This window comes from Pelobates fuscus, chromosome 2 (genome assembly GCF_036172605.1).
Source record: "Pelobates fuscus isolate aPelFus1 chromosome 2, aPelFus1.pri, whole genome shotgun sequence".
Classification (NCBI taxonomy): Eukaryota; Metazoa; Chordata; class Amphibia; order Anura; family Pelobatidae; genus Pelobates; species Pelobates fuscus.
This window is the reverse complement of record NC_086318.1, coordinates 54,555,745-54,570,843: the sequence shown is the minus strand read 5'-3', so window position 1 is coordinate 54,570,843 and position 15,099 is coordinate 54,555,745. Positions and strand designations below refer to the sequence as shown.

The 15,099-nt window shown below is 44.0% G+C and overlaps 1 long non-coding RNA gene across 1 annotated transcript; it reads right to left on the bottom strand.

Moving 5' to 3' along the window:
• Positions 1–13,333: 13,333 nt before the first annotated feature.
• LOC134585457 (uncharacterized) lies at positions 13,334–14,697 on the bottom strand. The gene is made up of 2 exons (XR_010086522.1): positions 14,644–14,697; positions 13,334–13,452 (listed from the first exon to the last, which is right to left on the bottom strand). It is a non-coding gene; the product is annotated as an uncharacterized LOC134585457 (long non-coding RNA).
• Positions 14,698–15,099: the final 402 nt, after the last annotated feature.

The window sequence follows — 15,099 nt, the reverse complement described above, 5'->3', positions numbered from 1 at the left end:
ACCAAACACTCACCACACTCAAAAAAGACCATAATTTTGAATGGAGAACAGATACAATAAAATATTTAGGACTGACCTTCACAAAAAACCCTACAGAAACATTTCCGGCTAACTATGTCAGGGTGTGGGGGGACTGCCGCCAACTAATGAAAAAATGGAGCACCCTGTTTCTGACCTGGACCGAGAGAGTAGCAACCGTCAAGATGTCTATACTCCCTAGGCTTCAATACTTGTTTCGAAACTTACCAATTCAGGTACCCATGTCCTACCTAAGAGACACGCAAAAAGACGTCAACAGATTTGTATGGGGGGGCCAAAAAGCCCGAGTGCAGGGAACATTGCTACGAACACCGGTGAGACAGGGCGGCCTTGCCTTACCGGACATCAAGTCATACTACCAAGCAGCACTATTGGCGGCAGTCCTTCCCCACTTTGCAAACACGGTGTTACCGCAATGGGTGCAAATGGAAAAACAAGCCATAATGCCCTTTGATGTACCCACCATACTGTGGCTTCCTAAAAAATTTAGACCGGCGATTCCACAGATGCCATCGCAGCTGAAAATAGCAGTCAAGGCCTGGGACAAACTTAGACATAAGCTAGTAACCCATACCCCCCTGTCACCAGCCACCCCGCTCAATACTATCACATACTGCATCCCAACCTTTAATGCCAAGCCATGGATAGCTAACGGGGTCACACACCTACACCAACTAATCGCGCATAATAAACTAAAAACTTTTCCAGATCTACAGGACGAATTCCATATACCAGTGGCCTCCCAATTCTCTCACATGCAATTAAGCTCATTCATGCATAAACACGCAGAGAAAACTCCCATCCAGGGCGAACACCCTCTCGGTATGACAAAATGGGAACAGACGACCATTAGTGGGTCATGGGCACCAACATTTAAGCCACTATCTTGGTGTTATCAACTTATCCAACCCACACAACACTTTGCAGATTCCAACCCAGCCAAGCACTGGGCAAAAGACCTACAGTGTCACATAAGTAAAGACCATTGGGAGCGTGCTATAGTGACGGCCAAAAAACTAATTAAGTCAGAAACCTTACTGGAGCAATATAGGAAGACCCTATATAGGTGGTACATGGTACCCGTTCGCTTACATCAGCTGTACCCAGGTTCATCTCCGGAGTGCTGGAGGTGTGGAAAGGGTGAGGGTACGGTACTTCACATCTGGTGGCAATGCGAACGAGTTACCAGCTTCTGGCGAGACATAAACCGCCTGATCCGAGACACTACGCGCACTAAGCTTCCCTTCCAACCCAGGACGAGCCTTCTACTACACATGCCAACCAATACACCTAAAGAGGTACAGAAACTAACCTTCCACATTCTTTTAACAGCCCAGAGCAGTGGCGTACACAAGACCCATGGGGCCCCGGTGCAAAAATTGATCCGTGGGCCCCCCCCCCCCCCCACTCTGCGCGGGCCGGGGCAGCAACACATGGCGGCGGGCACCTGGTCGCAGGGGTTGCGACCGCGGTATGTACGCCACTGCATGCAGATGCACACACACTTAAAGGACCACTACAGACACCCAGATCACATCAGCTCAATGAAGTGGTCTGGGTGTCAGGTCCCTCTAGTTTTAACCCTGCAGCTGAAAGCATAGCAGTTTCAGAGAAACTGTTATGTTTCACTGAGGGTTAATCCAGCCTCTAGTGGCTGTCTCACTGACAGCCGCTAGAGGCGCTTGCGCCATTTTAAGACACTGAACGTCCATAGGAAAGCATTGAGTAATGCTTTCCTATGGGCGGTTTGAATGCGTGCGCGGCTCTTGCCGTGCATGCGCATTCGGAGCTGAGAGGCGGAGGGATCCCCAGCGCCATGGGAGTCCGGCGCTGGAGAAAGGTAAGTGCTGAAGACACACACACACACACTCTCACGAACAAATGCATACACACTAGCTAACAGACACACACATTTACTGACAAAGACACACTCAGCAGCAGACATACATACACACTCACTTACAAAACATACACTCTCACTGACAAACACACACTCACTAACAGACATCAAACAGACTCACTAACACACACACACACAAACACACTCAGTAACAGACACACAGTAACACACTCACTGACACTCACTAGCAGACACACACTCTAACACAAACACCAACACTCACACTAACACACACACACTAACGCTCACACACACTAACACACACACACTAACGCTCACACACACTAACACACACACACTAACGCTCACACACACTAACACACACACGCTCACACACACACTAACACACACACACACTAACACTCACTCACACACACACACTAACACTCACTCACACACACACTAACACACACACACACACTAACACACACACACACACACTAACACACACACACACACACACACACTAACACTCACTCACACACACACACACACACACACTAACACTCACTCACACACACACACTAACACACACACTAACACACACACACACTAACACTCACACACACTAACACTCACACACTAACACACACACACTAACACTCACACTAACACACTCACACACACACACACTTACACTTACACATGTTTTTTTTTTAATTTAATCCCCCCAGCCTCCTTACCTTTTGGAGTGCTGAGGGGATTCCCTGGGGTCCAGTGGTGCTGCTGGGCTCCTGGGGGGGGGCGGTCACCCGGCGGGCTGGCTGGTCCTGCGGGCGCGCGAGGGAGCACTCTCCCCTGAGTGCTTCCTCTTCAGCTCCCTTGCGCGCCGCGTACTGATACCGGCGCCGGAAGATGACATCATCTTCCGGCTCCGGTATCAGTGCGGTGCGCGAGGGAGCTGAAGAGGAAGCACTCAGGGGAGAGTGCTCCCTCGCGCACCAGCCGGCCGCCGGGTGTAAGCAGGGCCAGCCTCGGGGGGCCCGGAGGTGGCCGGCTCCTGGGCCCCCCAGGAGAAGAGGCTGGCCCAGAGCGTACATACCGGGTCGCAGGGGCGGCCGGGCCCCCTGCGACCCTGGTATGTACGCCACTGGCCCAGAGGGCAATAGCTAGGCTTTGGAAATCTCAGAGTCCGCCACAAGTGGCAGAGGTCTGCAAAGACATTGATACACAACACCTGTATGAAACCTGCTATAGAGGGATCCTCCCCTTGACAGACACAGCAGCTGAAGCTTGGAGGCTCTGGAAAGCGAGAAGTACGGGAGACCCCCCATGACCAAGCCACTAGACTTGCTAAGCTCCCAGGGTTAATCACCAGATAACGATAGACAAATGGGTACCAAAACAACACGTTAGAGACAACAGATGGAATAGGTAGACTTATGAATATAGGAAAATGTATGTAGGTATATGGCACAACTAGAGATCTCAATATCTGTGAATGTGGAACTTGATGTAAAAAGCTTGGTGTGGACCCCCTCCTCCCCTCCCTATCTTCTTTCTGTACACCCCCCCCCCCCCCCCCCCCCCCCCGCTCCCCGTTTCATGTTTGCATGTTCAGGGCATTGACAAGACGAAAATCAATATACTTTTTTAAATGGAAAACGTATGCTAGAACAATGCGATGTACAGATGTGATGTACACTGGCTTATCTGCAATTTTCCCTATCCCCTTTTCCTTTCTGTACCCCTAATAAAATAAAAAATTGTCAAATTGAAAAAAAGAAAAAATAATGTTGCTTACAAACTGTGTATATATATATATTATTATTTATATTTAAACTCAGGGTAACAGTTAGCATACACACTCATATCACATAATTAATAGCTCTCTTTTCCTAGATTCCACCTTTTCTTTAGATTCTGTATAGAGTATGTATATTTTGAAATCTCAGGTATAAATGCTGCTTAGTTAATCAAGCCCCGTCCACGAGAACATTAAACTAAAGTATGATCTTCAATTCAATATGACCAAGTTCAAATATTTACACCATGCATCACCCGGATTGATTTTCATTTTTGGTTGGAAATTGAGTTGTACATATAAATTCTGTGCTGTTGACATAATATCCATTCTCTCATTTTGCTGTTTACATCCACTATAAATTATACTACAGCAGCTATTAAAGAAAACAATGTGTACACACTGCATGCACCATACTACATTACCGGGTAAGGATCAGAACAACAGAGAATCAATCGTTTTCAGTCCCTCTGAAGTCACTGTTGAGATGCCACAGGGAGATGGTCATAAATTCGCACACAGTGGGAGTTCGCATATCTTGCAAAACAAAACCTTGTTTAGAATACTGGAATGGGGTTCCATGTGATCAGGGATACGGCTTTCTCGCCAAATTATAATTTGACCAAATTCTGGTTATTCTTTTCCAGGAAAGCCATTGGTTATATACCACTCGTATGTTTGTCAAAATAGATTCAGGGAAAGTCCTTCTGTCACTTACCTGAGTCCAGCACGATGTCCCTCGGCGCTGGTTCGGGCCTGCCTCTGCTCAGGCCTGCTTGGTTTTGGTGATGCTGGGTGTCCTCATGCGTAACGACCAGGAAGTCCCTCTGGTAGACAGCGACTAGAGGTGGAGTTTACCCACAAGGGTAATTATTTCAGTTTATTAAAAACTGCAATAATTACCTTTGCAGGCTTAAGGGACCTTGGAATATGAACCCAGACCAAACGGTGTCATGAGCCAACACTTAAAGGGAAACTCCAGTGCCAGGAAAACAATCCGTTTTCCTGGCACTGCAGGTCCCCTCTCCCTCCCACCTCCCATCCCTGGTTGCTGAAGGGGTGAAAACCCCTTCAGTCACTTACCTGAGACCCCCGCCGATGTCCCTTGGCAGTGGTTTCGGGTCGCCCCCGCTCCTCCCTTTCCTTACATCAGCCGGTGGGCAAGACTGATCCCGCCCGCTGGTCGGGGAGACCTAATGCGCATGTGCGATAATGCCGCGCACGTGCATTAGAGCTCTCCATAGGAAAGCATTGAAAATGATTTTCAATGCTTTTCTACAGGGAATTGAGCGACGCTGGAGGTCCTCACACAGAGTGAGGACGTCCAGTGACGCTCAAGCACAGAAAACCTGTGCTAGGGTCACGGAAGTGCCCTCTAGTGGCTGTCTAGTAGACAGCCACTAGAGGAGGAGTAAACCCTGCAAGGTAATTTTTGCAGTTTATAAAAACTGCAATAATTACACTTGCAGGGTTAAGGGTAGTGGGAGTTGGCACCCAGACCACTCCAATGGGCAGAAGTGGTCTGGGTGCCTACAGTGTCCCTTTAATACATAGATTCCACGTAACATGTTCTTAGCATTTGCTCACAGGTAAGGTTTTCATAATCTTAGAGTATCGGCATATACTACTTTGATTTATATTACTGAGCCCTCGCCATGGTGCGTTTACCTGACCTCGGACTTTGGACATGTGAGCTGATATAGCGTTGCAAACCTTTTGAATTGCTGTTCTCTGCATTCCATCAAGGTTGGTTCGATCATTTGTCACTGTGATGTCAATAATAAGTTCAATTAAGATCAGTAATAAATCCAATCTATTTGGATATTCTTATTATAATAATGCATATTGTATAATGCATGGTTCCAGGAACAGAATGCAATTCAGTTTTCAGTTAATTACAATTCAATATTTCATGAACAAGTCCATTGCTATTCAATAAACGTTGAACAAAAATTACTTATAAAGCGGCATGTATGTGATAATTTAAATAGAAATCAGAAAAGAATATCCCTTACTGGTATATCCTTCATAGTGGTCCTCCCAATGCTTATTTAAAGCGGGTCTCGGTCACCTCTTTCATAAAGATAAAATATTTTTTAAATAATCCCATTCACCTTGTTGGAATTATAGGGACTGTTTTATCTTAGTATATTACCTACACGGAACTACCGCCGGCAAGTTTGTAATTTCCTCCGGAGTCACCAGTGACAGCTGTGGGGAAAAAGGCTCTATCTATGGTGGATCCTATGGTCTCACAGAATCCTTCACACACGTGAGACTACAGCAGTGGCGTGGGCTCCTGGCAGATGTAGCTCCTGAAACTGAGATGATCGTCAGGAAGACCATTGCAGCAGCCATGAATGACAAGTTCAGGTAAGTAAAACTCACCTTCCCCTCCACCCCGTAGCTACCGGACACCAAGTGGAGCAGTCATAGTCAGGAGTCAATTGACAGTGATGGAACAGCTTTAAATACCTGACTTGTGATACTTCTAAACAAGACAGTCCAGGATGAAGTTGTTCCATATATTATTAATATATTATAAAGCTAATGCATTTAAAATACATAAAAAAGCAATACATTCAACATATTTAAAAAAATTAATAAGATATTCACATTTGAAGAACCTATATCCACTGAAAATCTCCAAGATTTGCAGCTTCTGCAGTGAGTGTGGCTCAGCCAATCATGATGCTTTGTTACTTTCGGGAACAGTGCTGAACTGATTGCACACTCAGTGCTTTATTGCCACAGGAACGGTTCCTGGGAGTTAAAGCTGTCACCGTCTGGGAACTTTGAAAAATTTGCAAAGACCCCCAATGGTGACATTGCTGCAGTAACGTTTCCAACACAGTCACAATTAGAATTTTATCAAGATTCTATTTTTATGAAATACTCATTTTTCGGGATGTGGGGTGACAGTGCCACTTTAAAGAGTCAGGCAAACAATGACTTCTTCAAACAAAAGTGATGACATCATATAAAGCACTATCGGTGGTGCAATAAGGCAGGTTGCAATGGATGAGCCAATACAGTGGGTTTATGCAGCATTATTATTTAATAAAAATATTACATAATATACATTTAATTTAAAAAAAAAAACAGTATCATTAATGGCAGCCTAACCTACACACTGCACCCAAAACGTGTGGGGGAGCTTGAAATACTTTAGATAGACCAGGGCATCATACACTATTAATAACTAATCTTGGTAACACAGATAAATGTGACATAACTGGGAAATTATGTTCCCAAATCACGAATACCAAGTGTAGCCATTTTTGGCCTATGCACATAATCAACTGTTATGTCATCAGGAGTGATGAATCTCTCTCTCTCTCTCTGCTATGCTGTGTGAAAGGAGACCAGAGACCAAGCGTAAGGGATATTGGAGGCCTAGTCTATGTGTCTACATGAATCGAACGGACTGAAATAGCTTTATAGACAGGTAAGAATTCACAAGGACGTAACTGAAAAAAGCAAGCTAGGTAATCTCAATGTTACCTTGGTATAAGGATCAGTATCCATACAGGCCATGCAATGCAGGACAATATATGAAGGCCAGACCCCAGATTTATTACAGGGAATTCTCTTGTTTTAGAGTAAACATGTGACTCAAATACATGAAAATGTTACATTCTTCCTAAAAATGCTATAATTTTTCAGAAGCTTTTTGACTGAGGGGCTGTGCTCATGGGAAAAACGAATCACAATTACTTTGATCGAAGCACTGCTGTGTAAAGAGTAAGATGTCATCTACTTAGACTTGAGGAAAGGAGATTTTACTTAAACTGGAAAGAAAGGGTTCTTTACAGATGTCAAAGGCTATTAATAAATAATGTGGACGATAATGTCAGCTGGTTGATTCAACGAAAAATCAGATTGCCAACTTCACATGAAGCATTTTTACCCATTTTGTGTCCTATTTGAATTAACAGCAGATATAGGGATATTTGTGAAAGGTTAAATTTAGGGGACTTGAGTCTTGTTTCAATCAATATTCCCATAATGTGTAAAAATCTTGCCATAAGCCAGTACAGTATATCTATCTTGTTAACAGTGTGCAAAAGGGAAGTCAAGGCTTTCAGTTACAATTTAAAGCCGTCTGAGTGCCGGATGCCGGTAATTACAAAAGTAGAAGTGTGCACTGGAGCTTTAAATGCAGGTTATAGCAAGATATGGTAAATTATGTATGCCCTTATGGACATCCTAAAGGATCCAAATCACAATGGTAGACTTGGCAAAGTAGGTAACAGTCTCTGGTAAATATAAAACCAAGCTGCAACTGTTGACAATGTGCAAGGAATCAGGTCATATTTGAAACAATGATGGAAACCAATTGTATTCAAAGCAGGTTATGAAGGTTATGAAAATGCATTAGAAGAACAAGATATTAGTAGTAGGGTACTACTGAGTGCATATAAATATAAGGTCAGGATGTAATTAGAGTGACATTGTGCATTGATTGTCTGAGATCGTCCCTTGCTGTGATATTCACAGTACCCTTCAGCAGGCTCCCCCAGTGGTTACTAGAGGAACTGCGGTGAACCAACATTTTAATAGTTATTCACTGGTGTTCATTACAGTTTTGCTCCTGCAAGATTAGCCTTTTCTTTTATATTTTTATTACTGTACTTGAAATCATGACAATGTCACTAATGTGCCTTGCATAACGAAAGATATTCAAGGTCACAGAAGACATATGTTAACAGCATAGGCACGCACAGCTTATTTCATTAGGGTGTGCAGTGTGAAATTCTTCCCCTATGTTATTTTGTAACATTATATGATGTGGGTATTTATTATAATGTTGAGTGGATATGTGATGTGGTTGTGTGTCTTGTGTAAGTGTATGGTGGCTGTCAGTGTTGTAGTTGTGTGTGAGTCGTGGGTTATTCCTTTCTGTGTTTGATGTATAAGGATGGCTGTGTGTAATGTCATGTGGGTGGCTGAGTGTGAGTAGCTGCGAAGGGTATATGTAGCTGTGTGAGTAGCTATGAGTGATATCACTGTAGTTAATCACTTTTCTTTTTTTTTGTAGTAAAAGTAACTGTTGCCTCCTAACTGTACAAATGTAGGCAACTAACACAGATATTGACTACAAGGCTCCGTGCTCCAGTGGACCAATAGGGGCAATATACATTTAGTGTATCACATAACTGGTAACTTTAGGTGATCACAGCATTAGTCTTAGCACAGTATATTTGTGAATAAACCATATCTTCAGTGTCACAATTACATCTCAGGAACTTGTAGACACAGGTGTGTTGTAGTATGCAGGGTGTTAATGCTGTGGGTAGGGTTAGAATATAGTGTGCATGGTGTAAATGTAGTATGTAGGGTGTTAATGATGTGGGTAGGGTTAGAATAAAGTGTGCATGGTGTGAATGTAGTATGCAGGGTGTTAATGATGTGGGTAGGGTTAGAATATAGTGTGCATGGTGTGTTGTAGTATGCAGGGTGTTAATGATGTGGGTAGGGTTATAATATAGTGTGCATGGAGTGAATGTAGTATGCAGGGTGTTAATAATGTGGCTAGGGTTAGAATATAGTGTGCATGGTGTAAATGTAGTATGCAGGGTGTTAATGATGTGGGTAGGGTTAGAATATAGTGTGCATGGTGTAAATGTAGTATGTAGGGTGTTAATGATGTGGGTAGGGTTAGAATATAATGTGCATGGTGTGAATGTAGTATGCAGGGTGTTAATAATGTGGGTAGGGTTAGAATATAGTGTGCATGGAGTGAATGTAGTATGCAGGGTGTTAATGATGTGGGTAGGGTTAGAATATAGTGTGCATGGTGTAAATGTAGTATGTAGGGTGTTAATGATGTGGGTAGGGTTAGAATATAATGTGCATGGTGTGAATGTAGTATGCAGGGTGTTAATGATGTGGGTAGGGTTAGAATATAGTGTGCATGGTGTAAATGTAGTATGTAGGGTGTTAATGATGTGGGTAGGGTTAGAATATAATGTGCATGGTGTGAATGTAGTATGCAGGGTGTTAATAATGTGGGTAGGGTTAGAATATAGTGTGCATGGAGTGAATGTAGTATGCAGGGTGTTAATAATGTGGGTAGGGTTAGAATAAAGTGTGCATGGTGTGAATGTAGTATGCAGGGTGTTAATGATGTGGGTAGGGTTAGAATATAGTGTGCATAGTAGTGTGTGGGGCTGTGAATGCTATTGGTAAGGTGTGAATGTTTTGTGCAGGTGTGTGAATGTAGGATGTAAATGTAGGGGGTGTGAATATCTACTGAAATAATCTCTTTAGATAGGCACCCAGACCACTTCAGCTTAATGAAGTGGTCTGGGTGCCTGGTCCAGCTAGGGTTAACCCTTTTTTCTATAAACATAGCAGTTTCAGAGAAACTGCTATGTTTATATTTGGGTTAATCCAGCCTCTAGTGGCTGTCTTACTGACAGCCGCTAGAGGCACTTGCGTGCTTCTCACGGTGAAAATCACAGTGAGAAGACGCCAGCGTCCATAGGAAAGCATTGTGAATGCTTTCCTATGAGACTGGCTGAATGCGCGCGCGACTCTTGCCGCGCATGCGCATGCGCATTCCGCCGAAGAGGAGGCGGAAAGGAGGAGGAGAGCTCCCCGCCCGGCGCTGGAGAAAGAGGTAAGTTTAACCCCTTCCTCTCCATCCAGCCCGGCGGGAGGGGGACCCTGAGGGTGGGGGCACCCTCAGGGCACTATAGGTCCAGGAAAATGAGTATGTTTTCCTGGCACTATAGTAGTCCTTTAATAAACAAAGGTAAAAATTCAAATACAAACAAAAAAATAAACTACTTTGCAATTCCAAAGTAGGCTCCCTTGGCACAGAGATGGCATATTCTGCATAATGACAAAGCAACCACTATATATAAACCAACCAGGGGAATATGAATTATTCTATTCTCATTATTCTCATGACTTAGATCAAGATGAAATGGCTTCTCTTTATATGTAACTAATTCCTATAGTGGAGTAACAAGTTGTAATGTGATTAGATTTTTTATCTCAAAGGATATTATACTGGCATGGTAAACAAGAATTACCAAGATAGTTGTACATTTAGAATAATGATTCTTTTGAAACATAAATTTACTGTTGTGGTATCTAATGCCACAAACATGTCTACGCACAATACAGGGAATATCTACAAGGATACATTTACAAAAAGAAACATAGAAACATAGAATGTTGCGGCAGATAAGAACCATTCGGCCCATCTAGTCTGCCCAATTTTCTAAATACTTTCATTAGTCCCTGGCCTTATCTTATAGCTAGGATAGCCTTATGCCTATCCCACGCATGCTTAAACTCCTTTACTGTGTTAACCTCTACCACTTCAACTGGAAGGCTATTCCATGCATCCACTACGTTCTCAGTAAAGTAATACTTCCAGATATTATTTTTAAACCTCTGCCCCTCTAATTTAAGACTATGTCCTCTTGTTGTGGCAGTTTTTCTTCTTTTAAATATAGTCTTCTCCTTTACTGTGTTGATTCCCTTTATGTATTTAAATGTTTCTATCATATCCCCCCTGTCTCGTCTTTCCTCCAAGATATACATGTTAAGATCCTTTAACCTTTCCTGGTAAGTTTTATCCTGCAATCCACGAACCAGGTTAGTAGCCCTTCTCTGAACTCTCTCTAAAGTATCAATATCCTTCTGGAGATACGGTCTCCAGTACTGCGTACAATACTCCAAGTGAGGTCTCACCAGTGTTCTGTACAATGGCATGAGCACTTCCCTCTTTCTACTGCGAATACCTCTCCCTATACAACCAAGCATTCTGCTAGCATTTCCTGCTGCTCTATTACATTGTCTGCCTACCTTTAAGTCATCAGAAATAATCACCCCTAAATCCCTTTCCTCATATGTTGAGGTTAGGACTCTATCAAATATCCTATACTCTTCCTTTGGGTTTTTACATCCAAGGTGTATTATCTTGCACTTATCCACATTAAATGTCAGTTGCCACAGCTCTGACCATTTTTCTAATTTGCCCAAAATCATTTGCCATTTGGATTATCCTTCCTGGAACATCAACCCTGTTGCAAATTTTAGTATCATCAGAAACCTTACCATCAAGACCTTCTGCAATGTCACTAATAAAAATATTAAAGAGAATTGGTCCAAGTACAGATCCCTGAGGTACCCCACTGGTAACTAGACCTTACTTTGAATATACTCCATTGACTACAACCCTCTGTTGCCTGTCATTCAGCCACTGCCTTACCCATTCAACAATATTGGAATTCAACCTTAAAGAGCCGCGGCACCTGGAGATAGGCAGACAGCCCAAATCATCAGGCTACTGTAATTTCATTTATTCCCCTCGGATTGACACAGGCTGAGTAAAGGAGGAGGGGCTGGGGCGGCCACAATTAAACATGCCCCACCCCCACATGGAAGCCCCACCCCCTGAATGCCAGCTCCGCCTCATGTATGCAAGCTTGGCTCCCATGCACGTTGCTGACCTCGCTGGAAGGAAGAGGTCAAATGGAAACTTCCCTTACCAGTGCCAGGTAAGCTTCAGCCATGTGCTGATTGTGTTTGTGTGCCTGCTAGCAAGTGAGTTTGTGTGTGTGTGTGTGTGTGTGTGCGCGCGCCTGCCAGTGAGTGAGTGTGTGTGTGTGTGCCTGCTAGTGAGTGAGCTTGTGTGTGTGCCTGCTAGTGAGTGAGCTTGTGTGTGTGCCTGCTATTGAGTAAGCTTGTGTGTGTGTGTGTGTGTGTGTGTGTGTGCTTGCTAGTGAGTGAGCTTGTGTGTGTGTGTGTGTGTGTGTCAGCGACCATGTGTTTGTCAGTGAGCTTGTTTTTAGTGAGCAGTGAACTTGTCTAGCGAGTGAGTGTGTGTGTGTGTGTGTGTGTGTGTGTGTGCATGCTAATGAGTGAGCTTGTGTGTGTGCCTGCTAGTGAGTGAGTGTGTGTGTGTGTGTGTGTGCCTGCTAGTGAGTGAGTTTGTGTGTGTGACAGCTAGCATATTTGTGTCAGTAAGCTTTTCTGTGGGGAACATGTGTGTGTTAATGAGCTTTTCTTTAGTAAGCATGTTTGTGTCAGTGAGCTTTTCTGTAGGGAGCATGCGTGTGTAAACAAGCTTTTCTGTAGGGAGCATGTGTGTGTGTGTGTGTCAGTGATATTGTCTGTCAGTGAGCCTATGTGTGTGCATCTGTGAGCTTGTGTTTTTATATCAATGAGCGTATATATATCAGTGAGATTGCTTGTCTATGAGGCTTTGTATCAATGAGCTTGTGTGTGTCAGTGAGATTGTCTGTGTCTGCATGTAAGTATATGTATAATTAAATGTTTCATTTTGAAAGGACCAATATTTTATATTAGAAAAATAAATATATATTTATGTTATGTTTGTTTATATATTACTCAATCTGGGGTGGCAAGACATAGACATAAGTGTTACATGCAGTGGCGTACCTAGAGCATTTGGCACCCGGGGCGGATCCCCCCCCCCACCCCCCCCCAAAAAAAAAAAAAAAAAGTTAAAGGTTTTCTTTTTCTTTTACAATTTGTAAACTTTGCAAAACCGCTGTCAGCCCCTCCTACAAAACCCTTGTCCTGCCCCGCCCCCTCCTACAAATCCTGTACTGCCCCATCTACAAAACCCCTGCAACCCCCTTCCACAAATCCCTTGCTTATCCCCCTTATAAAGACTCCTGTCCCAATACAAAACCCCTGCCCCCTTCTACAAAATCCCTGCAGCCCCACACACACATTTACAGGCAGACAGTCACACACTCAGTTACAGACAGACAGTCACACACTCCGTTGCAGGCAGACAGTCACACACAGTTACAGGCCAGTCACACGCACACAGTCACACATGTAGTCACAGACAGTCATGCACACAGTTACAGGCAGACAGTCACATATACATTGACACACACACACATGACAGCAGCAGACAGTAACATGCACACAGTCACAGATAGTCACACACGGTTACAGGCAACATCAAACAGTCACAGGCAGACAGTCACACATACATAGTCACATGCAGTCACACACACAGTTATAGACAGACAGTTACACACACAGTTATAGGTAGTGAGACACAGTCATAGCCAGACAGTAACGCACACAGTTACAGACAGACAGTCACATATACAGTCACTAACACACACAGTCACAGGCAGAAAGTTACACACACACATACAGCCAGACACACACACACACACACAGTTACGGGCACACAGTCACATGCGGACAGTCACACATACAGCCACAGACAGTCATGCACACAGTTACAGGCAGACAGTCACATATACATTGACACACACGACAGCAGCAGACAGTCACATGCACACAGTCACAGACAGATATTCACACACGGTTACAGGCAACATCAAACAGTCACAGGCAGACAATTACACACACAGTCAGTTACAGGTAGTCACACACAGTCATAGCCAGACAGTCACGCACACAGTTACAGACAGACAGTCACCTATATAGTCACTCACAGTCACAGGCAGAGAGTTACACACACACACACACACACACACTTACAGACAGACACACACACACACACACACACAGTTACAGGCAGACAGTCACACACACACACACACACACACACACACACATAAACACACACAAAGTAACAGGCAGACAGTTACACACACAGTTACAGGCAGACAGTCTCACACACACATACATACACACACAGTTACAGGCAGACAGTTACACACAGACAGTCACACACACAGACACACACTCTTACTTACAGACAGTGGGCTGGAGGAGGACTGGATTCCCTGAAGTCCTTCTCTGAAGCCTGTGGAGAAGCAGAGATTCCATCTTGCTGCACCTCCTAACAGCAGCGGGTAAGGGCCATATTAAGCCCTGCCCCCACTGCCGGTTTTGCCCCGCCCCCGATTTTTTCTTAGCCTCGCCCCCACTTTTCCTCCATACGGCCAGTTCAGCTGCTCTTAGTGTGTGAGCTGTTCTGGACGCACGGCATCCTAACTACCATGGGGCACTGTGCGGCCACAGCTCACACAGCCCCCTCCAGCACCCAGACCAGGATCATGGCACCCCCCACCCAGGTGGCACCCGGGGCGGACCGCCCCCTCCGCCCCCCCCCCTTAGTACGCCACTGGTTACATGTGACAATATATGGCGCAATGACTTATGAGGCTGCCATAGATTTTATTTCCTGGGCTGCTTTGGATCCCCTGTCCAGCCCTGTTTGATAGCCTTCTTTAGAAATAGATGTGAATGTAAATTGTAATTCTCTATTTAGAGGATGATGTAAATTGACAGTCAAGGGTTAAACTGATGTCAGTTTTACTGATACTATGAAGGTAAAAACTGTAATTAGAGAGTAATTAAAATTGGGTATAATGTATTTTTTTCCACATAATTCACTTGTAACTAGATTAATCGCTATCATTATGAAAGACGTTGT